General features: G+C 43.9%; 1 protein-coding gene across 2 annotated transcripts in view; it reads left to right on the forward strand.

Annotated features, from left to right (window-relative positions):
* FAT3 (FAT atypical cadherin 3) overlaps positions 1-25,018 on the forward strand; it is a 648,324-nt gene that overhangs the window by 455,754 nt on the left and 167,552 nt on the right. The gene's annotated exons all lie outside the window — the stretch shown is intronic.

Below are 25,018 nucleotides of genomic sequence, written 5' to 3' on the forward strand. Positions count from 1 at the left end.
TGCTCAGTTGTGTCCAAGTCTTTGTGACCCCATGGACTGTAGCCCACCAGGCTCCTCTGTTCATGGAATTTCCCAGGAAAGAGTACTGGAGTTGGTTGCCATTTCCTTCTCCAAGGGATTTTCCTGACCCGGGGATTGCACCCACACCTCTTGCATCTTCTGCATTGGTAGGCACATTGTTTACCACTGAGCCACCTGGGAAGCCAAAAGATATGATACTTCCCAACGTTTAGCCAATTTTCCCTAGGAGTGTATGTGAACTTGAACTGATATCCTGTGAGTCTGTGAGGGTGTTGTAGCATCAGCCTGGATTTCACACCATGCGGGGCTGGGTCTTCTATCTGCTGTCAAATGGGATTAATATGGCTTGACCCACTTCCCTGGTCCTTTCATTTGGAAAAGAAATGTGGTCACAGATGTGAAAATGCTCCAAAGGGGTGGCATGAATGAGGTGGCCTCAGTGTTGTTATTATAGTGGCTTCGGGACCTAGAATATGAGGGGTCCCGGCCACCCTGTAGTTTTCAATAATAAATCACCCTGACAACAGACCCACCGAACTCAAAAGCACCAAGGAGCCCTGAGACCTGATCTGACTCAGAGATCCAAAATGTGTGACGGGAGCATCTTTATGAGTGCACAGGTCGTCTCCCACTCAGCCTGCCCTGGGCTGCAGTGATGTGTCGTGGGCCCTGACCATCAGATTTGAAAACCAAAAGGCCCAGAACCAGGCAAACATCCATACATCATTCATTGCCTTCCTCATTCATTGGCTTCAGGTGGCCTTCAGCTGCTGCCAACAGTGTCCTGATGCCTTGTGTGGTCTTTCTCTTTGAATGATTTCTGGAGGTTTTCAGGAAAGGCTGTGAGCCTATATATTATGGCAACAGACAGAGGAGCCTGGTGGGCTACAGTCCATGCAATCGCGAAGAGTCGGATATGACTGAGCACACAGTGGGCCTATTCATTAAAGCATGGAAACTGATAACTTAAAAAATACATATTCTATTTATTTACTTTATTCATTTACTCATCTGGTTATCTTCTTTGGCTGTGGTGGTGACACAGGATCTTTAGCTGTGGCGTGGGAACTCTTAGCTGGGCATGTGGGATCCCAGCAGAGGAACATGGGACGCATGCATCGGGAGTGTGGAGCCTTAGCCATGGACCACAAAGGAAGTCCCAGAAACTGATAATATTTAATGATCAGTAGATATTCCCACTGTTTTTAAGTCTGTTCAAGAGTCAGTTTTATCATAAGCTCTCTGCTGAGCTTTTTCTTTAAATTAAAGGGTAGTTGACTTACAGAGTTGTGTTAATTTCTGCTGTACAGCAAAGTTATATACATTCTTTCTATTCTTTTCATTTTGATTTTTCCAAGGATATTTAATATAGTTCCCTATGCTATACAGTAAGGCCTTGTTGTTGATTCATTCTAAATGGAATCGTTTGCATCTATCAACCCTGAACTCCCAGTCCATCTTCCTGCCCCTTGGCAACCACACATCTATGTCTTTGTGTCTGTTTCTGCTTAGTTTTTTATTCTAGTAAAAGTCTAATCCATTTGGGAGCTTCGTAAGCCAGTTCTTCTCACTGTCAAGCTATAAGACTTCCTAGAACATTCTCCATACGTTTTAGTGAATTCTTTCTTCTTACCTTGGGCAAGTATTGGGATTCCTGAAACACTTCTTTAACAAAGCAACAAAGCCAGAAGGAAAAGATAGATACTTCTTCACAAAGTTCCATATTTATGTCCAGAATAAGATTTTTCAGGACAATTGGAGCGAAACAATTCAATCTTTCCTGAGTGTGCACTGTGGTGTTAAATCTCACCCAATGCTTGGCAATCTCTGCTGCCTCTCACACATTTTGGAACGTGGTTTGGGAATATTTCTCTGAGTGCTTTTGCCATAAAGTAAAAATAGATTCAGCTTCCCGCTAAGTAGAGTTCTTGCAAAGAGGCATTCATTATTCATTACTCACTTTTCTCCAGTGCTGCCCACCAGGGATCTCAAAAGTTTTCACATGTAGGTATTTGTGGTCATGATCTTCTAAGAAGAAAGTTTGGGATAGAAATTGAGAAAGGACAACTTCCCTGGCAATGTCATGCCTTGGTTCACAAAGTAAAGTGGGAAGGGTGTAGCTGTTAAAAGCAGACGGCGGCCTATGTGGATATGGCACACTGTAGGGAGTTATATCTGATCATCATAAGCTCACTCTGAGAATAAAACTCAAGATTATGAAGTATCATCTGTGAAAACTACCATATTAGAGAAACCGAGTACATCTTGGAAGTCTTTTGTTTCAAATGCCTTTGCACTAGTTTTGGCTAGGCAAAAAGGCTATTTCTAAAGTTTACAGATGCAGAACTGAGTTATATATTTTTAATTGCCTCCTGGGGCGGTGTGACTTATTTATCTTCAATGATTTAACACATTTAATCTATTTTGCTTTTGACATGGGCAGAAAGTTCACCAGCCGCCGTTCTTCATTGCTTAGGCCTGGTGGTAAGGGCTGCCTGTGGCACTAATGATGAGAATGTTTTTACTTAGCCCTTGGCCTCCACTGTTGGAAAATGTGAAAAGTAAAGATTTAAGCTTTAAATGGAATTTCAATAGGTAGTGTTGACTAGGAACAATGTGGAAGTTTTAGACATTTTTTTCAATTTATTTTAAAAATTTCACTTTCTTAAATTATTGGATTTCTCAGCCTTCTTTATGGTCCAACTCTCACATCCATACATGACTACTGAAAAAAAAAAAAAACATAGCTTTGACTATTTGGATAGATTTTATATCTTTAAAATTTCTGATTGGCTTCATTTTCCTGATACAGTGTGGAATTATTTTTTGCTAATATTTTTCATGGCTGAATTTTCATAACTGTCAGTCAGTTTAGTTCAGTTACTCAGTTGTGTTCGACTCTTTGCAACCCCATGGACTGCAGCATACCAGGCTTCCCCGTCCATCACCAACTCCCAGAGCTTGTTCAAACTCATGTCCATCGAGTCAGTGATGCCATCCAACCATCTCATCCTCTGTCATCCCCTTCTCCTCCTGACTTTTGTCTTTCCAAGCATCTAGGTCTTTTCCAGCAAGTCAGTTCTTCGCATCAGGTGGCCAAAGTACTGGAGTTTCAGCTTCAACATCAGTCCTTCTAATGAATATTCAGGACTGATTTCCTTCAGGATTGACTGGTTGGATATCCTTGCAGTCCAAGGGACTTTCAAGAGTCTTCTCCAACACCACAGTTCAAAAGCATCAATTCTTTGGCACTCAGCTTTCTTATAGTCCAACTCTCACATCCATACATGACTACTGGAAAAACCATAGCTTTGACTAGACAGACCTTTGTTGGCCAAGTAATGTCTCTGCTTTTTAATATGCTGTTGAGGTTGGTCATAGCGTTTCTTCCAAGGAGCAAGCATCTTTTAATTTCATGGCTGCAGTCACCATCTGCAGTGATTTTTGAGCCCAAAAAATTAAAGTCTCTCACTGTTTCCATTGTTTCCCCATCTATTTGTCATGAAGTGATGGGACTGGATGCCATGATCTTAGTTGTCTGAATGTTGAGTTTTAAGCCAGCTTTTCCACTCCCTTCTTTTGCTTTCATCAAGAGACTCTTTAGTTCTTCTTTGCTTTCTGCCATAAGGGTGGTGTCATCTGCATAGCTGAGGTTATTGATATTTCTCCCGGCAATCTTGATTCCAGCTTTCCAGCTTGTGCTTCATAACTCTGGCAGTTTACTTTTCTGTACATTGCTTTCATTCTGCTGTAGGTACTGAAAATAGAAAAATGAAAGACACATTTCCTGCCCTCAAGGAACTGACAGTTTTAATGCAGCCTTTTAGGTGGCTTGATAAAAATGAGCATAAACTCTGAAAGCTCCCAGAAGATGGGACATGGTTTAAACCTAGGACTAAGTATGTGTGTCTTACATTCTCCTGGAAGGCTAAAGCTGGGTGAGTGCAAATACACATCTAATAGATTTGCTAAATACTGATACATGATACATGCTTCCTAGATACTACATCATGTGCTCGTGTACTCGGTCCTATGTGACTCTTCACAGCCCCATGGACTACAGCCCACCAGTCTCCTCTGTCCACGGAATTTTCTGGGCAAAAATACTGGAGCAGGTTGCCTGGAGCTTACTCCAGGGGATCTTCCCAAGCCAGGGATCAAACCCAAGTCCGTATCCTGCATTGGCAAGTGAATTCTTTACCACTGGCGCCACCTGGGAAGCCCTAAATATTGCATATTGATCGTTATATTCACCCTTGAATTTAACTTTGCAAATCTATTTTAGTCTACTGAACTGATCTTTATTTAAAACTTGCATATACTCCCCTTTATCTTGTGAAAGTAATTAAGATGTTTTAAGTATCTAAGATGAACCATCTTTCTCTTTTAGTAGCTATATCCTAAGACATGTTTCCCCAGGGATTTTTATTTTATCACATATAAAGAACAAACCCTACCTGTTCTGTGATGAATTCAAAAGAACACAGGGTTCTTAATAGCTGTGTTAATGGGATAATGAATACTGTTTGTTTCTAACCCACAGGATATCTACCTAATTTATTAGCAATCTAAGATATCTGTTATGATTCAAAATAAAAATAACATCCATTAGAAGTAGAAAAAAGCAGGATAATTTCTTCCCCAATGCAGGGGCTTTTTCCTGTGCCTCTTATGAAAACCAAAAGAAATTGATGTTAGTTTAACCTTTATTATGTACCAGACATCATGCAGGATGCTACCCCGATAGTGATTGATTGCCTTTATCTTCAGGGAACTTGCAAAGCTCGTTTAAGGCAAGGGAATAAAAGAGGACAGATACATATTAATCAGAGATGTGATCAGTAATGTATTAGTATATGAAATCAAGTCAAGTGAATCATGGAAGGAAGTAATCCTACCTGAACATAATCTCTTGAGAAGGAATCATAGAAGAACAGACATTTGCATGAGGCCTCGGAGGATTTTGTAAGAACTGCAAGAACAGGGAAGTAAAGGGGATTCTATACTGAGGGAACCCCAGAAAAGCTGTGAGCAAGCTGAAGTACACAGTCCACATTAGAAGACCAGGTTGACAGGGAGCCCCTGCAGGGAAGGGAGTCCATCTTGCTCATCACTGTTTACCCCATGCCTAAAACTCTGCATGTTGTAAGCACTGTATATATTTGTTGAATATGTGATCTGATTGTGTGATTAAAACTTTAGGTAGAGAGTGGGTGGAAACCAGAAGCTGAGAAGAGCCCAGTAGATCGGCTGTATCAGTACTAAAGAATCTTATAATTTAATACTAAAGAGTATGGACTTGACCCTGTAATTCAGTACTTATCAAAGTATGTCCCTTAAAATGTCAAATCTGAAGGACAGTAATAAGCATCTCTCAACAAAAGCATTCTGTTGTCAAATAAGTTTGGGAAATACTGGTTTAACAGTAGCTTCTTTGCTTAGATTTCTTCTGAGCCATGTCTCTGCTCATGTGCATTGTGAAGCTCCAAGAAAGATCTATATAATTCAAACTTCTAGGATCCTAGACCCTCTCCACCCTGCAGGACTGGGGTTCTCCATGGCACATTTTATGGAAATCTGTCCTAACAGAGGGACTTAAAGACCTTTCAGCAATGGACTGATCTGAACTTCATTTTAGAAGATTTTCTGGTCTTCTAAAAACTCAGGGCTTCCCAGGTAGCCCTAGTGGTGAAGAACGTGCCTGCCAATGCAGGAGACATAAGAGCTGTGGGTTCGATCCCTGGGTCAGGAAGATCCCCTGGAGAAGAAAATGGCAACCCACTCCAGTGTTCTTGCCTGGAGAATCCCTTGGAGGAGAGGAGCCTAGTGGCTGCAGTCGATGAGATCGCAGAGTCAGACACGAGTGAAGCAACTTAGCATGCACTGGTCTCCTAAAGAATGGACTGAGAGGAGGCAGTTTGATGATAGACATTATAGTTTCAGCAGGAGATAATGAAAGCTGAACCCCAAGAAGCAAGAAGAAAGAACCAAGAGCCACCAAGGACATATCAGAGGTAGAACTCGTCAGAGCTGTCACTGGAGTCAGACACGTACGCTGCCCAGGGCTTCCTGGCCAATGTCCCCGGGCACTGAGTCTGGTCTGCACTCTGTTACCGAGCTGAGCCTCCAGGAGCAGGGCTGTGCCCGTCTAGATGAAGGGCAGTGTGTGGCACAGCTGTGGGGTCCCTAGTTAAGGACTGATGAGATGTCAGGGGAAAGCAAGAAGAGCATTCACGATGACTTGTGTTTCTTGTTTAAACGGTGGCATGGCCAAAGATGTCTTCTGCAAACTTATGATATTTCTAAAACTATCACATCTGCAATCACAGTACCTGGAGAAGGAATGATGATGAAGATGCATTTCTATTTGCTCTGAACAGCCTCTCCCAGGAGTTACAATTTCCTTTCCACCACACATGAAATTAAATATTCTATCGTTACGGAGAGATTTTTACCAACACCTTAAACCAAGGATTGCCAACCCGAATGTCTCCAGACTCCACTCGGGCATGTTCAGTGAGTGAAGTACGGATCAAGCAGAGTGTTTGCATGTTAAACTTACAGAAATGTCCTTCACTCACCAAAAGACATGCTGCCTTTCGCTTTTGCTTTTGACTATGCAGTCTCCACCATCTATATTTTATAACCATTTTTGACAGGAATGTAGATAGTGAGAAATGTTTCTCTACTCCAAGAAAAGTGTCTGCGCAGTGTTGATGATGAATGGCACCTGACGTGGTGGCGGTTAAGAAATATAGAGAAGAATGGACCAGTTATTGTGATTTTTCAGGAGAGACTGGGTATTTGACTTTTTGTGTGATACCTCTCTAGTTTTTAATGTAGATAGAAAACTTTCAAGAGTCTGTATGGGCCAAGTAAAAGCATATCTCTGGGCCCCACCAGTCCATGATTCCTCTCTTAGCCCATATGTGCTTTGCACGCATATACATGGGCACCCCCTTTTTTTTAAGTTGATAAATTTAAAATTCATATACTTTTAGGTGGGCTAAACCCTGGTGGCTCAGAGGGTGAAGCATCTGCCTGCAATGCAGGACACCTGGGTTCGATCCCCGGGTCGGGAAGATCCCCTGGAGAAGGAAATGGCAACCCACTCCAGTGCTTTTGCCTGGAAAATGCCATGGACAGAGGAGCCTGGTAGGCTGCAGTCAATGGGATCTACTTTTAGGTAGACAAGGTGTTAGATGACCTGCTAAGCTGCCCTGCAAACCTAGGTTGAATTGATGGGAGGAGAAAAGCCAAATTTCCTGCGCTGATAATTAGAACAAGGTCCTTACTTTTGCATTAAGTCTTTACCATAGAAAGAAAGTCCCAAAATCTGGTGCCTGGAGAGTGTTAGAGAGCTTTCATTCAAATCGCATCACCAGTGGTGCTAAGGCATGAGAGTCTGCCAGGATAAAAGTAATATAAAGTGTGATGTCCGGTGCTGTGAAAGAGAGGGGAGGCTCCTAATTTACATTTCCCATTGTAATTCATACCTCGCGGATTCTGTTTCACAGAATGGGGAGTGTGGAATCATGAATTGACTGACTAAGGCCTTGATGTCAGGGAGATTGTGAAGTGGTGCAGGGGATTTAGTCCTGGGGCTAATATGATGTCACCTCTCGGTTCCTGGCAGAACTTTCTTAATGGCCCACATATGAGCACACAGATTGGACCCATCTGTTTGAAAGGGGGAGTTAGCACATGCGTGGTAATCACCATTGCTCTAAAGAAACTTTGAGGAGGTGTTTAGTTCCTGCTGGTAGGGAAGATTAGAATCAAACAAGTTTTATGAATAGGAAATGATGAGCAGATGAGCCTGGCAGGAAATGGAAATGTGATGAGATTAGTAGCTGATGTATACCTCTCTGCAGGGAAAAAAAAAAAAAGCTCTAAGGGATGTCAGGCTGAGAAACACTTTATTTCCTGAAGTGCAAAAAGAGATTTGGACAAAGCCTGTAATATTAGCAGCCACTGCCAAAGTGAATTGGTCAAGGATCTTTCTTAAAAAAGCTGCCATTTAGCTTTTGCTGGGTCTCAACATAGTGAGGAAAAAGTGCCTCCTTGTCCTGAGATACAAGCTTCGAAGGTGCATTCAGCCAACAAACATTTCCTGAGCACCAGCTCTGTGGTAGCATTGCACCAGTCCCAGAGCGGCTCACACACTCATGGTAATCAACACGCTGTACTCCCTGGGTGGACTGTGAGCAGACTGTCCTGGGGCTCCCTGATAATGGGCATCTTTGTGCAGAGAGAAATAGCACAAAAATGAAGAGTATGGTTGAGTGACCTGAAAGCCTATGTTCCATGGTTCTGTGGGTCACGGAGCCCCTCTGGTTTGTACCATTTGGAAAACAACATTTTAGAAAAAAAAAACTTTCTGAAAGAAAGTTCAAAGCAAACTCATCAGATTTTTCCCAAAGGTTGGCAGTCCCAGAATTTGATGAATGGATTTTTTTTTAAATTGAGGTATAGTTGATTTACAATACTGAGTTAGTTTGAATGGACAGCAAAGTAGTGTAGCTATATGTGTGTATATATACTGCTAAGTCACTTCAGTTGTGTCCGACTCTGTGCGACCCCATAGGCGGCAGCCCACCAGGCTCCCCCATCCCTGGGATTCTCCAGGCAAGAACACTGGAGTGGGTTGCCACTTCCTTCTCCAATGCAGGAAACTGAAAAGTGAAAGTGAAGTCGCTCAGTCGTGTCTGACCCTCAGCAACCCCATGGACTGCAGCCTTCCAGGCTCCTCCGTCCATGGGATTTTCCAGGCAAGAGTACTGGAGTGGGTTGCCATTGCCTTCTCCAGTGTGTATATATACACACACACATATATATATATTTAGATTCTTTTCCACTTTAGGTTGTTACAAAGTATTAGATATAGTTCCCATGCTATACAATAAATCCTTGTTGCTTATCTATTGTATATACAGTAGCCTGTGTCTATTTACATCATACTCATAATTTATCCCTTCTGCCCCTCCTTTTCCTCTGTGGTAACCATAAATTTGCTTTCTATGTCTGTAAGTTTGTTTTGTAAATAAATTAATTTGTATCCTTTTTTAAAAAATCCATATATAATTGATGTCATGTGGTATTTGTCTTTCTCTGAGTTACTTCACTTAGTATGATAATCCCTAGGTTCATGTTGCAAATGGCAACATTTAAATTTTTTTATGACTAAGTAATATTCCATCCTGTATGTATAGCACATCTTCTGTATCCAAGTGATTGGACTTTATTGTTTCCATAACTTTCTCAATGGCTTTCTCTGGATGGAAGGGAAAATGAAAGTGAAAGTCACTCTGTGGTGTCCGACTCTTTGTGACCCCATGGACTACACTGTTCGTGGGATTCTCCAGGCCAGGATACTGCAGTGGGTAGCCTTTCCCTTCTCCAGGCGATCTTTCCAATGCAGGGATCGAACCCAGGTCTCCTGCATTGCAGGCTGATTCTTTACCAGCTGAGCCACAAGGGAAGCCCAAGAATACTGGGGAGGGTAGCCTATCCCTTCTCCAGCAAATCTTCCCAACCCAGGAATTGAACCCGGGTCTCCTGCATTGCAGGTAAATTCTTTACCAGCTGAGCCATCAGGGAAGCCCATGGAAGGTAGTACACTCCTATTCTCTTCAGAAAAGAATTCTGCTTATTCCTTCCAGATTCACCTCTTCTGAAAGGTTACCTGCCTACTCGACCTTGTTGTTTCCTCCCTTCCCCGCTTTCCTTCCATCCCTCACACCATACTTGAATGTTTCTCCCTCCTCTCCTTCTCCTCCATTCCATCTCTTCCTCTCTTCCTTCCTTCTTTCCTTTCATTCCTCATTCCTTCCTTTTTAAAAATTTCAGATGGAGACTTTTCCATATAAAATAAACCACTCTGTGAATGTATGCAAACTACTGAGTATACTTCTCCTGAAATGCCCGAGAGTAGGTCCTGCAACATGGGATGGGGAAGACAGGGTGGGAAGGGACCAGGACACTTTCCCATCCCCGCTTGGCTTATTAATGCCATAATGCCAAGTTAAAGGTCAGATAAGAGAAACTGCATGTAGTAAGTCCAAAGGCAGATGGTTTAGGGCATTTTTAAAATTATTATTTCTTTTCTTCCATGGAAAGTATGAGTGACTGTGGAGGTCCCAGAAAGTTTATCTTCAGGTTGCTCTTCCCTTGAGACATAGCCTTTAATTTAATGTTTGCTAGTAATTTCCTTTCTAGAAATGGTGGGAAGCCCTTGTCTTCCCAGCAATGCAGTAGTCTGAACACATAGGCAGACAGGTCTGAATTCCAGCCCTTGCCTTCATATTAGCCCCTGAGTATTCTGGAGAAGGTTGCTCCCCTTGTGAGGAAGAGGGAAACTGGTTTTCAACCTCTCTGCTGTCTCAGAAGGATTAAGGATTTAATGGTTGTGGAACATTCTGAAGATAATAAGTAAACATGAAAAATAAACATGACATCTACTCTACACACACTTCTATTTTTTTAAGAGTCTAGCATTTTGAAAAAATGCCTGAATTAAAGGCTCTGCCATACTGAAATCATGCAGATATCTGTATCTGAGAATTTGTGAGTGCATGCTTCATTTGAAGCTCAAAGGGCAGCTTGGAGTCATGGATCTAATCTCTTGGAAACATTGAGCTTATTGCCAGTGATATGATGTTGGGTTAAGAAACACATCAGTCTACATCTGTTTCCGCACCTGTAAAGTGAGCAGATGGAACCAGAATGGTGCCTAAACTCCAAGGACTTGAGCCTTAATGTCTAGTGACTATGCCTTCCTGAATATAATAGAAGTGAGAAAAGCCAGTCTCTCCTTAGCCTGAGGTTCTGAAGTCCGTAAAGCAACATGGCAGGGGTAAGAAAATACTCTGCAATGGGGCCCTTCATCCGTTCGTCCACCTGTGTGGTGACCATGAATACAGATACCCAGCACACGTAAGTGGTGAGAATTGTGCCATCCATAACGGGCCCTGGAGTGAAACAGTGAAAACGGATAGGCATCCTCACTAGAGTTTATTGTCAGCAGCATCTAATATCTTACCCATGCAGCACATGTCTTTTGAATCCAGGGACCTCTAGACATACTGTGTTGGAATATAATCAGATCCAAAGAAGGGTGAGATTGTTAGTATTTGTAATTTACTACAAGGCTCTCTAACCTTTTTCCCTTTATAGTGCACAAAGAAGATGATAATGTGTGTAGGATACCTTTGGGTAAAGGGCAAAGCTAGCCCAGGTTCGAGGTGACCAGGCCTTAGATTCAGCTAGAGGAGGTCACACGCATCTATCAGAGCATTAGGAGAATCCTTATTGCAGTACATCTGACACTGACTTGCCACATGAGGTTGGAAACTGCCTTAGTTTAAATAGCTTTGTCTTTAGATTTCTTCCTGGCATAGAATCTATTAGCCAGGTCTTGAGACTTTAGATGATGAAATAAGGGGAGGGGAAAATAAATTTCTTTTAAGCTTTGTCTTCCACTTTAGAAGAGTTTCAGGTGCTGAAACAGCTCAGAGCAATCAGGAGACTCAGAAAAAGGGCACGGAGTACTCGGGAAGAAGAAAGGCAGGAGGTATGCAGCAGCCAAGGCAAGGTGCCGAGATGTGGGGCCTGGGGTGTGCTCAGTGGGGTGGAGGCACATGGGTTGATGGGACAGTGCTCCGGACAGCTGTACCCTGGCTGTGCGAGGCCCCACAGGTGGCATGAAGAGTGACCTGCTGACGCCCACGGTGGCTTCAGGCTGCTGCTGCCAGAGTGGAGAAGCAGAGCCCTCATGCCATAGGCTTGCCAGCTTTGCTCAAGGCTGAACTATGGTGCCAAGGACTGTGAGACAGCATGTGCCAACCGCGTTTACAGGAAGGAGTTGGAGCAAGCGTTTAGGTGCGATGCAGCAGAGGGTAGAGAGGTGAGGAGCACAGACCCTGGCGCAGGCTGAGTCCATTTTGCTTCACTGCGCTAAGCCTTTTTCTAATCTGCAGTGTGGAGATGACTATCCCATCTGCCCCCAGGGCTTGTTTAACGGTGTGCGTGCGTGCTCAATCGTGTCTGACTCTTTGTGACCCCATGGATGTAGCCCAAGCTTCCCACAGGTAGCTCAGTGGATAAAGAATCTGCCTTCAATACAGGAGACACAGATTTGATCCCTGGGTCAGGGTGATCACCTAGAGGAGGAAATGGCAACCCGCTCCTGTACTCTTGCCTGGAGAATCCAATGGACAGAGGAGTCTGGAGGGTTACAGTCCATAGGGGAGCAAAGAGTCAGACACAACTGAAGCAACTGGGCATGCGAGCATGAACTATAGCCCATCAGGCTCCTCTGTCCGTGGAATTCTCCAGGCAAGAATACTGGAGGACTGCCATTTCCTCTTCCAGGGGATCTTCCTGACTCAGGGATTGACTGAACCTTCCTCTCTTGCATCGGCAGGCACATTCTTTACCACATGAGCCACCTGGGAACCCAGATGTAAGGATAAATTAGTTAATATTTATTAAAGATTTAGAAGAGTGTGTGCACAGAATAAGCACTAAGTGCCTGATGAGTAGGAGAGAACAGAAACTGGGGACCACTCAGCTTCATCCTCCTTCCTCCCATCGCCTTTACCAAGGAGAAGGGCCTGGTGAATTCAGTGAGAGGGGAGCTGAAGGTGGAGACACATAGCAAAATAGGAGGAGAAGCTGGATCTCCACTGAATAAATTTTAGAGAGCTGAAACAAGTTCCAGCCATGGCCCATGGTCTGGTGGCAGTCTTTTAGCAGTTGAGGAGGACAGGAAGGGTGCCACAAGGCTGGAGATGGGGATGGCCCCAATTATTAAAGGAGAGGAAAGCTTGATTCTAGAAGCACAGCTACAAGCTTGATGCTGATCCAAAGCCACGCTTGAAGAGAGAATTTTAAACAGATGGTTAATAGATGCTTCTACATGGGCTGTGCAGGGTAGCAAAAGAGCAGGAGCTGGGAAGCCAAGCTGACTTGGGTGCAAACCCAAGTCCCGACACTTATTGGCTGAGTGGCCTTGCAAAACTTACATCACTTCTGAGTCTTACTGTCTCCAGCCATAGAATAGAAATGGCAGTGTCTCCAGGGTTCCTGTGAAAGATAGTGACAGTGTAAATGATCACGCCGAGGACTGAGCAAAACAAACATGCAGTCAGTGATTTCCATGAACCAAAGTGGCAGCAGAACATAAGGCTGAGAACAGAGACTGGCAAAATTTTTCTGTAAAGGACAGAATAATAAATACTTTAGGCTCTGTGACCTATATAATCTCTGCTTCAAGTACTCAACTGTACCTTTAAAGCAGGAAAACAGTTGTAGATCATATGTTCTTAGATGGTGTGGATGGCTACATTCCAATAAAGCTTTATTTACAAAAACAAGTGGCCAGATTTGGCTGTCGTGTGCTAATCCCAGGGTGTAAAGACCAAACAGCCAGGATTAAAATAAAAACCTCTCCACTATGAGCAGTGTGACCTTGGACAAGGTCATAAATTGAGCTCCTTTATCTATCAAATGGTTATAATAATAGTGTGTGTGTCCTGACATTTTGTTTCTTTTTTTTTTTTAATAATGGATAGATCCTGGCTTTTAAAAATTATTTATTCATTCATTCCTTTATTTATTTGCCTTCTCATGCTGTTCATGGAGTTCTCAAGGCAAGAATACTGAAGTGGTTTGCCACTTCCTTCTCCAGTGGAATTGGCAAATAGATTCAAGGAATTAGATCTGAAGATTCAAGGAATTAGATCTGGTAGACAGAGTGCCTGAAGAACTGTGGACTAAAGTTCGTGACATTGTACAACAGGCAATGATCAAGACCATCCCCAAGAAAAAGAAATGCAAAAAGGCAAAATGGTTGTCTGAGGAGGACTTGCAAATGGCTGAGAAAAGAGAAGCTAAAAGCAAAGGAAAAATGGAAAGATATACCCATTTGAATGCAGAGTTCCAAAGAATAGCAAGGGGAGATAAGAAAGCCTACCTCAGTGATGAATGCAAAGAAATAGAGGAAAACAATAGAATGGGAAAGACTAGAGATCTCTTCAAGAAAACTAGAGATACCAAGGGAACATTTCATGCAAAGATGGGTACAATAAAGGACAAAAATGGTCTGGACCAAGCAGAAGATATTAAGAAGAGGTGGTAACAATACACAGAAGAACTATACAAAAAAGATCTTCATGACCCAGATAACCACGATGGTATGATCACTCACCTAGAGCCAGACATCCTAGAATGTGAAATCAAGTGGGCCTGAGGAAGCATCACTACGAACAAAGCTAGTGGAGGTGACTGAATTCCAGTTGAGCTTTTTCAAATAGAAAAATATGGCGCTTTGAAAGTGCTGCACTCAATATGCCAGCAAATTTGGAAGACTCAGCAGTGGCCACAGGACTGGAAAAGGTCAGTTTTCCTTCCAATCCCAAAGAAAGGCAATGCCAAAGAATGCTCAAACTACCACACAATTGCACTCATCTCACAGGCTAGCAAAGTAATGCTCAAAATTCTCCAAGCAAGGCTTCAACAATACATGAACCATGAAATTCCAGATGTTCAGTCTGGATTTAGAAAAGGCAGAGGAATCAGAGATTAAGCTGCCAACATCCATTGGATCATCAAAAAGGCAAGAGAGTTCCAGAAAAATATCTACTTCTGCTTTATTGACTATGCCATAGCCTTTGACTGTGTGGATCGCAACAAACTAGAAAATTCTGAAACAGATGGGAATACCAGACCACCTGACCTGCCTTCTGAGAAATCTGCATGCAGGGCAAAAGCAAAACTTAGAACTGGACATGGAGCAACAGACTGCTTCCAAATAGGAAAAGGAGTATGTCAAGGCTGTATATTGTCACCCTGCTTATTTAACTTATATGCAAAGTACATGATGAGAAATGCTGGTCTGGATGAAGCACAAGCTGGAATCAAGATTGCCAGGAGAAATATCAATAACCTCACATACGCAGATGACACCACCCTTATGGCAGAAAGTAAAGAAGAACTAAAGAGTCTCTTGATAAAAGTGAAAGAGGAGAGTGAAAACGTTGGCTTAAAACTCAACATTCAGAAAACTAAGATCATGGCATCTGGTCCCATCACTTCATGGGAAATAGATGGGGAAACAATAGAAACAGTGAGAAATTTGATTTTTTGGGCTTGAAAATCACTGCAGATGGTGACTGCGGCCATGAAATAAAAGATTGCTCCTTGGAAAAAAAGCTATGACCAAATCAGAGAGCATATTAAAAGGCAGAAACAGTACTCTGCCAACAAAGGTCCCTCTAGTCAAAGCTATAGTTTTTCCAGTAGTCATGTACGGATATGAGATTTGGACTATAAAGAAAGCTGAGCACTGAAGAATTGATGCTTTTGAACTGTGGTGTTGGAGAAGACCCAAGTCTCTTGGACAGCAAGGAGACCCAACCAGTTCATCCTAGAGGAAATCAGTCCTGAATATTCTTGGAAGGACTGATGCTGAGGCTGAAACTCGAATACTTTGGCCACCTGATGCAAAGAACTGACTTGTTGGAAAAGACTGTGATGCTGGGAAAGACTGAAGGTAGGAGGAGAAGGGGACAGAGGATGAGATGGTTGGATGGCATCACTGACTTGATGGACATGAGTTTGAGTAAACTCCAGGAGTTGGTAATGGACAGGGAAGCCTGGCATGCTGCGGTCCATGGGGTCACAAAGACTCAGACATGACTGAGTGACTGAACTGACTAACTGACTTATTTATTTCTTTTTGATTGTGCTAGGTCTTTGTTGCTACAGGGCTTTTTCTAGCTGTGGTGAGCGGGGGCTCCTCTCCATTGCACTCACAGGCTTCTCGTTGCGGTGACTTTTCTTATTGTGAAGCACGGGCTCTAGGCAACCAGGGTTCAGTACCTGCAGCAGGCTCGGTAGCTGTGACATACAGGCTTAGTCGCGCCATGGCATGTGGAGTCTTCTAGGACCAGGGATTGAACCCGTATCTCCCATATCGGCATGCCGATTCTCATCCACTGAACCACTAGGAAAGTCCTCATGAGATTGTTTTAACAGCAAAAGGAACAATTAAAGGAGCATGGACTATGCCTCTCAGAGTGCGCCCTCCAAGCACAGTAACCTTTTGATACCTGCTCTTTGTCAGCATTGTGACGATCCCAGCAGCCTAGAATATGGAGCTGAAACCTGCAGTAAGATGACATTGAATAGTAAGGACTGTAAAATCCAGCACTTTGGCCTTCATAAGGAAACCACACACTGATTGCTTCTCTGAAGGAAAAGACCTAAATGGTTTAATTTAGTCATTTCTCAGTGCTGTGTGACAGGACTGCCACTTAGCGTGAGTAGAATGACGAGCTGAATAAACAGACTTGAGATTGTCTCTAAGACTACAGTAGTTTGCACAGATCTGAGTAAGTTTGATGTGCTTTTTTGTCTTGGTTTGTCTTGGCTATCATGTTGTAAGAATAAAGCTGATATATAAGAAAATATCCTGACAAAGGCAAGCACTGTAATTAATAGAAATTCATTGCACATAATGAATGACCTGAGAGATGATTATATGAATTTGAATTTTTTCAGTCTGGGGTGAGGATTCTCAAATATCCCTAAGAATTTTATCAGTATAGTAGTTTTTTAAAATTATTTATTTTAATTGGAGGCTAATAACAATATTGTAGTGGTTTTTGCCATACATTGACATGAATCAGCCATGGGTGTACATGTGTCCTCCATCCTGAACCCCCCTCCCACCTCCCTCCCCATCCCATTCCTCTGGGTCATCCCAGTGCACCAGCCTTGAGCGCCATCTCATGCATCAAACCTGGACTGGTGATCTATTTCACATATGGAAATATACATGTTTCAATGCCATTCTCTCAAATCATCCCACACTCGCCTTCTCCCATGGAGTCCAAAAGACTGTTCTTTACATCTGTGTCTCTTTTGCTATCTCGCATATAGGGTCATAGTTACCATCTTTCTAAATTCTATATATATGCGTTAATATACTGTATTGTTTTTTTCTTTCTGGCTTACTTCACTCTGTATAATCGGCTCCAGTGTCATTCACCTCATTATAACTTGTTCAAATGTATTCTTTTTAATGGCTGAGTAATATTCCATATTTTACCACAGCTTTCTTATCCATTCATCTGCTGATGGACATCTAGGTTGCTTCCATGTCCTAAGAGTGCTGCAGTGAACATTGGGGTACACATGTCTCTTTCAATTCTGGTTTCCTCGGTGTATATGCCCAGCAGTGGGATTGCTGAGTCATATGGCAGTTCTACTTCCAGTTTTTTAAGGAATCTCCACAGTTTTCCATAGTGGCTGTACTAGTTTGCATTCACACCAACAGTGTAAGAGGGTTCCCTTTTCTCCTCACCCTCTCCAGCATTTATTGTTTGTAGACTTTTTGATAGCAGCCATTCTGACCAGTATTAGATGGTACCTCATTGTGGTTTTGATTCGCATTCCTTTGATAATGAGAGTATGGTAGTTTTAAAAATGCCCCCTCCCCCCCACCATGGGAGGTGCAGTGGTTAAGAACCTGCCTTGCAACACAGGGGACATGAATTTGATCCTTGGGCTTGCCAGGTGGCTCAGTGATAAAGAATCCCCCTGCCAATGCAGGAACCACAAGAGATGTGGGTTCAGTCCCTGGGTTGGGAAGATCCCCTGGAGGGGGAAATGGCAGCCTCCTCCAGTATTCTTTCCACAATAATCCCATCGACAGCGGAGCCTAGTAGGCTACAGTCCATAGGGTCACAAGAGTCAGACAGGACTGAGGGACTGAGCACAGGGAACTGATACCCCACATGCTGTGGGTACCCCCCACCTCTCTGGCGCCTCTGTCTTGAAGTAAGACCTGATGCAGCCAACTAAATGAATATTTTTTTAAAAAAATGCCCCTCCACACATTACTTAAGCTTCCCTTATTTAGAGGTGGGGTTTATGACCTCTCTGTTTGAATCTGGACTCTGGGACTGCTGTCCAACAGAACATGGATCAAGTGAGCTATGCCAGGTTCCGGGTTTGTGCCTGAAGAAACTGCCACTTACTGTCCTCCAGGCCCCTTGCTCATAGAACCCAGCCACCACACTGTGAGGAAGCCCAGGCCACACGAAGCGGCCACTGGTAGATTCTGGGCCTGTTGACCTCAGCCCCAGCTGAGGTCCCAGCCAGTGACTGCCATCAACCAACAGACATCACCAGTGCCCACAAGCCGAGTGACTGATGACCTCAGCTACATGAGAGACTCCAAGGAAGAAGTGCTCCATTCAAGCCCTAGCAGGAGGCGAGTTAATAAAAGAATTCTGGTTATCTTAAGCCACCTAGTTTGGGGTTACTCAGCAGTAGATAACTGGCATAGTGTAGAAGAGGAACTTGAGTCTTTCTGTATAGTTACAAAGAGTGAAACAAAGGCAGTCTGTAGGAAGCTACCGTCTGTCTAGGCTAAGAATAGATGGATAGATCCAGGTTCAATAAGAAGAAGAACAACTTTGGGAAGACTGAACCTATCAAACAGCATGTGGACTGCTTCATAAGGCATTAGTTCTTATTGAAAATATCTGAATAAGGCCAGATGACTAGAGGTCAGGAACAGCAAGAAGGATTTGGGGCATTGGGAAGGGGTGAATTGATAGGAACCCGTGCTTGTTGGTTGATTGATTTCCCAATTTGCCCAAAAAGAAAAGAGTTTTGTACCTAGAAGGCACTGGATGAGTATTTTGTTGATTAATTTAATAAGTATTTATTAATGCCTATTACATCCACCATTGTAGGCACTCAGGATATATCTATGAATGAAAAAGATGAAAATGCATGTATTGTAGAGTTCATATTATTTTAAAAAAATATTCATTCATTATTGATTTGGCTGCACTAGGTCTTAATTGCAGAATGTGGGGTCTAGTGTCCTGACTGGGGATGGAACCCAGGCCCCTTTCATTGGGAGCACAGAGTCTTAGCCACTGGACCACCAGGGAGGTTCCTGGGGCTTATATTCTTAAAGAAGCAGACATGCAATAAACAAGCTTACATGTGAAGTGTATTTAATATATCAGATGAAAATAAAGCTTCCAAGACAAATGTAAAGTGGCGCAGGAGAGATATGTAGTCTCTGAAGAAAGGTTTACAATTTTAAATATAGGGGAATTCCCTGGTAGTTCAGTGGTTAGTGACCTGGACGTAGTCATTTTTGATAAATCAAGGGTTGAAGAGAATGACAGAATTAAACTCTTCATCCTGGAAATGTTGAATATATTCTCAGACACTCTTATAATCCCTGGGACAGTACTGCAGACAAGACACAACGTCTCAGCTCTCAGGCAGCTTATGTACTTAACTTACTTTCTGCCATGTGGAGAGAGAAAAGGAAATACATCATGCAATTTAAATGACTGAGAAGCATGGCCTTCTGGGAGTTTCCTGCGGTCCAGTGGCTAAGATTCTGTGCTCTCAAGGCAGGGGCCTGGGTTTGACCCCTGGTGAAGGAACTGGACCCCTCGTGCCGCAACTAAGAGTTCACCTGCCACAGCGACCCTGATCCATGTGCCACGACCAGGGCCCAGTGAGGCTGAATAAATAAGTGAAATATTCTTTAGAAGGAGAGGGAGGGAAGTACAGCCTTCCCTCGGCAGCGTTCGCCCACTTTTGACCCTGTGCAGCTCTTGCCTCTTCTGTGGAGAGACGTAACCCAGACTTCTCTGTGTCCTGTGTCATCAGCGTGCACCAGGCCGTGCTGCCTGCCTTCTGGCTCTGCCGGATCTTCACGGATCACAGGGGGAGTGCAGAAAGTTGAAATGAGCTTTGCTGTCCTTCAGTGGCACTACATTGTTTCTGATTCCTTGTTAGCTGTAAATAATGAAAGAAATTAAACTTTCAGGATTGTGATTGATTGCCAAACCGCTGATTGCTGATTGACTGTGAGAGTGGAAAATCTGGGTTAGGGTGGCAGAGAGAGAGGACACGTGGATAGTTTCTAAACAGTGGCTAATTCCTTACATGTCATTTATGAAAAACGAAGCAGAGGAGGTGATGAGGATTTATCTCAGTTGGGCTCAGTCTCCAGGGTTGCTCCTTCCATGTAGGCTAATTCCACATGATGGACTGAGGTCTAGGGCAGCGTGAAGTGTGAAGTTTGAGGATCTGATGGAATTGTCAGTGATTGCTTCTCTAGACCCACTCATGTTTCCAGCCACGTTGGTATCTGGAATATTGAAAGTGAAAGTGAAGTCAGTCAGTCATATCCCACTCTTTGCAACCCCATGGACTGTAGCCTGTGAGGCTCCTCCATCCATGGAATTTTCCAAGCAAGAATACTGGAGTGCCGTTTCCTTCTCCAAGGGATCTTCCGAACCCATGCAGCCATCTATGGGGTTGCACAGAGTCGGACATGACTGAAGCAACTTAGCAGCAGCAGCAGCAGCATCTTCCCTGGTGGCTCAGACGGTAAAAGCATCTGCTTACAGTGCAAGAGACACAGATTCGATCCCTGGGTTGGGAAGATCCCGTGGAGAAGGAGATGGCACTCCAGTATTCTTGCCTGGAAAATTCCATGGATGGAGGAGCCTCATGGGCTATAGTCCATGGGAGAGTGGGATATGACTGACCGACTTCACTTTCACTTTCAATATTCCAGATAGCAACGTGGCTGGAGACATGAGTGGCTCTAGAGAAATGATAACAGACATTAAGACTTCGAGGTTATAGGGACTGTAGTTCGGGTCAGCAAACATTTATGAGGAGTATGGTAGGTCCCAGGAAAGAGATGAAGAAGACAAAGTTCTTGTCTTCAAGTAGCTCACACTGTCCTGAGGGAGCCAACACGCAAGATCTTTGGAGTAAATTGTAGACAAGTGTCCACACTGATCAGCACAGTTTTGGAAGTAGCTAGAAATTGTTATAGGTAATCTTGGGCTTAGCAACAATGGGAGGAATGTAATGAACCCCAGTGTATGGTTAAAACTGTGTCTACCTGCAACTTCCCTGGTGGTGCAGCGGTTGACACCACACTTCCGGTGCAGGGGACCAGGGTTTGATCCCTGGTCAGAGAACTTAGATCCCACAAGCCATATTGTCCCAGCCAAAACAGAACAACAACAACAACAAAATTCTGTCTTCCTCTACCTGACCCCTTTCAGAGACTCAAAGAGCACTTGGGAGATCTTATGTTACCAGTCTCTTCATTTTCTGCAGATAAGCAGCAGACCCCTTCACTGTCTGAATGTTTCCTCCATTCATTATCATAGGGCAGAGTTGGGAGTGGATCACGTCTTAGTTTCATTTAACATTTATTTGGCACTTGGCTGTACAGGGTGTCAAACAGAACAATGAATGAGACGGTCCCTGACCTCCACTTGCTCGCAATCTGGAAGGATTGAGCACAGACCAACAAGGCAACAGACACTTAAAGCTGCACGGTGATAATTAATGTCCTGAGACGGTACACCCAGTGGAGCGGGAACATGGTGAGGACATGTAGAGCTGTCTGCAGGGGGCAGGGATGGCTCTGCAGAAAAAAACAGTGCTTGAATCGAAGCTCCTAGAATGAATCAGGTGTATTCTCAAGAGAAAGACTTCCATGGAAGCCAACACATATGCAGAAGAATGGAGGTGTAAGAGCACAGCGTACTCAGCACCACCCCAAGCTCGCTGTGCAGCTGAGCATGGAGAGTGGAGACGAGCAGGCAGAGTGCAGTGATAATCACGGCAGGCCAGACCCTCAGCCTCAAGAGCCCCTGAAAAATGCTAGGCCAGTGATGTGATCAGATGGAAGGAAGAAGTTATTTCTTTTGAGGAAGAAATAACACTTTACAACAAAGGTGAAGGCTGAAGATGGGGAGACCAGAAGGCCACTGAGGGTCTCCAAGTAAGATGCAGATGAGGCCTGTCCCAGAAGAGACAGGTGTGAATGGTGCACATGAGAAATGCCTCCTGGCCTCCACATTTGCTTGAATGTGAATAGTTAGACAGAGCAGGGACCCTGCATGGACGCCCAGGGTCCTGGTGTAGACCAGTGTGTGAGTGGGTGAGGGGTGGGGGCTGTCATTCATTGAGACAATGCAAGAGGGAGAAGAAGACTGGAGGATAATGATTTTTTTCAGGATGGGGCTTTGGGGATGTTGGGGTGCATGTGTGAGGTCCAGAGAGTAGATTTCTAGTAAACAGTTGAACATGTTGGTTTGGAGATGGGAGACGAGGTTTGAGCATGAATGATCAGCATAGGAATGGTGGTTAAAGTAGGGGATGAGGAAATGGAGGCGTTATGGGTGGAGAGGTGGCTTAGGGTTACTCCTTGAATGAACCACAAAGGTCTTACGAGGTGAGACTGCTTCGGCTAAAGAGGTTGTCCAAATAGGACCTGAGTTAGAGTCTAATTTATTAAGTAAATACCCAAATGACACCTGTGTGACTTGACATGCGCAAGAGCAGTGAACACAACAGGCAAGATCAGTTTTTGCCCTTAACCAACTTGTCAGCTTGGTGGAGAATCATGTGCTTAATTAATTTCCATGGCAGTAAGTGCTGCCTAGATAGTATATTCAAAAGCAGAGACATTATTTTGCCGACTAAGGTCCATCTAGTCAAGGCTATGGTTTCTCCTGTGGTCATATATGGATGTGAGAGCTGGACTGTGAAGAAGGCTGAGCACTGAAGAAATGATGCTTTTGAACTGTGGTGTTGGAGAAGACTCTTGAGAATCCCTTGGACTGCAAGGAGATGCAATCAATCCATTCTGAAGGAGATCAACCCTGGGATTTCTTCGGAAGGAATGATGCTAAAGCTGAAACTCCAGTACTCTGGCCACCTCATGCGAAGAGCTGACTCATTGGAAAAGACTCTGATGCTGGGAGGGATTGGGGACAGGAGAAGAAGGGGACGACCGAGGATGAGATGGCTGGATGGCATCACGGACTCGATGGACATGAGTCTGAGTGAACTCCGGGAGATGGTGATGGACAGGGAGGCCTGGCGTGCTGCGATTCATGGGGTTGCAAAGAGTCGGACACGACTGAGCGACTGAACTGAACTGAACTGAAGTGCTGCAAAAGAAGAGCATAAGGTATTTCAAGAGTGCATAATTCAGGAGGGAGATAGAGCAGCTGGGGGAGCGGTGGGGGCAGCTGGTACTTGATCTGTGTAGTCAGGGAGCATCCTTGAAGAAATGGCATTTCAGCTAGATCCAAAGGATGAGTAGCCAAGGTCAGTGAAGTGAGGGGCAGAGGATGGCATAGGCAAATGCCCTGAGATGGAAGCGAGTATGCTGGAAGACCCGAAGGATGCCCATGTGCCCGGGGGAGCATAGGGGCTGGTACCCAGGGAGAGGTGGCGATGCAGGTGAGCCTGGAGGCTGTTTATGAGCCTGTGCAGCTGCCGCCCTTCCCGCCATAAGCAGACTTGGGTTTGTACACCCAGGAGAATTCCAGAAGGAGGCACCTTCATAGTGGCAGGATCCTCAGGTGAATGGCCCCAGGAGGGCCTGTCCATTCCTTGGCGGCCTCCTGGCCCTGAAGTTGCTCCAGAGCTCCACTTGGAGCCCTCTGCAGGGCACGTGCAGACAAGCAATAAGGAGGTGATTCTGGGCACAGGGAGGACAGTGGGAGTTATCTGAATTTGGAAAGGGGCCGTTCAAGCAGAAAAGAGAGGCAGAGGAGATGAGCGCAAAGAAATCAATGTGTTTTGGTCAACACAGCTCATCTGGGAGTGTAACAGTTTAGTTCAGCAGCAGCAGCAGAACGTGCCTCTTCAGAACTCGTCATGTCCAAGAATTAACTCAAGAGTCAAAATCCAGCCTTGGCACGCAGTCGCCCTAACGGTGTTTCTTTTGTGAAACATAACAAGCCAATTGGGAAATGACCTTGGAAGGAAACTTGATTGATTTTTCAAAGAAAACAAGAACTCCTATGAACTCTATTAAAGCCATCCTCTAAAGCAGCTTGTTGGAGAAGGCAATGGTACCCCACTCCAGTATTCTTGCCTGGAGAACCCCATGGACGGAGGAGCTTGGTGGGCTACAGTCCACGGGTCGCAAAGAGTTGGACACAACTGAGCGACTTCACTCTCACTTTAAAGCAGCTTGTGTGAGAAACTGGACTAGATTGGGGTCCCATTTTGCAAAAAGCCATTAATTTGTTTTCTCATGAGTCGGGCCTCTTTTCTCTTCATTTTTCCTGTCAGGTTGCTTCACTAAGTGGGAAACTGGATGATGAGGGGCTGTAACTCACTGTGGTTTTTCTCCTGTTGATGCCGAGTGCATCTTTATGTCCCTTCTGACCTCCAATTATGTATTTTGAAATAATAAACTATCTTATAGTTAGTCTTAAAGTTAGTTCAATCAAGGTAATGACTGAAAGATTGAATAGAGGTTCCTCCAGGTTTTGTGATTAAACACAATACCAAGTATTGCCAAAAGTTCAGTACCTGACTTTAGACTTAGTAAAGATGGGACCTCTGTTTTCTCATCTGTAAAATGGGAATAAATAAACCTGTTCCACTTACTGAGGAATGATAGGAGAGTGCTTATATGTCACCATCCAGATGTTAAGTATTAATAAAATAGTAACTGTCATCACTATGACCAAGAAGATTATTCATCCTAAGACTCAAAGACAGTTTACATCTGCCGTGCAGATTCTTTATCTACAAGTTGTTCTTCTCTCTCTGCTCTCCATTTCCACAGACATGCATAAGAATAGCATCTCAGAGTTATGGGAAAGGGTGGCCATTCTTTTCCACTTCCCAGAGAGAAAGAAAAAATATTTTATGACTGTTAAGGACATATTGTAACTGTCAAATGTACTTATGAGCAGCCATCAAAATTGTAACTTATAATCAGAGTTTTCCTTTTGTTCAGTAACAATGTAAGAAAAATCACAAATTTTACATGAAGATGGAAAAGAAAGAAAAAAGCATGAGTACTGAAAGAATTTGGATGGTGATGGCATTGCCCAAGGATTAGACGAAACACCCTTGGCTTAACACATAACAATGGTTATTGTGTGTTTGGTGT

The sequence above is a fragment of the Capricornis sumatraensis genome, chromosome 8, assembly GCF_032405125.1.
Source record: "Capricornis sumatraensis isolate serow.1 chromosome 8, serow.2, whole genome shotgun sequence".
NCBI lineage: Eukaryota > Metazoa > Chordata > Mammalia > Artiodactyla > Bovidae > Capricornis > Capricornis sumatraensis.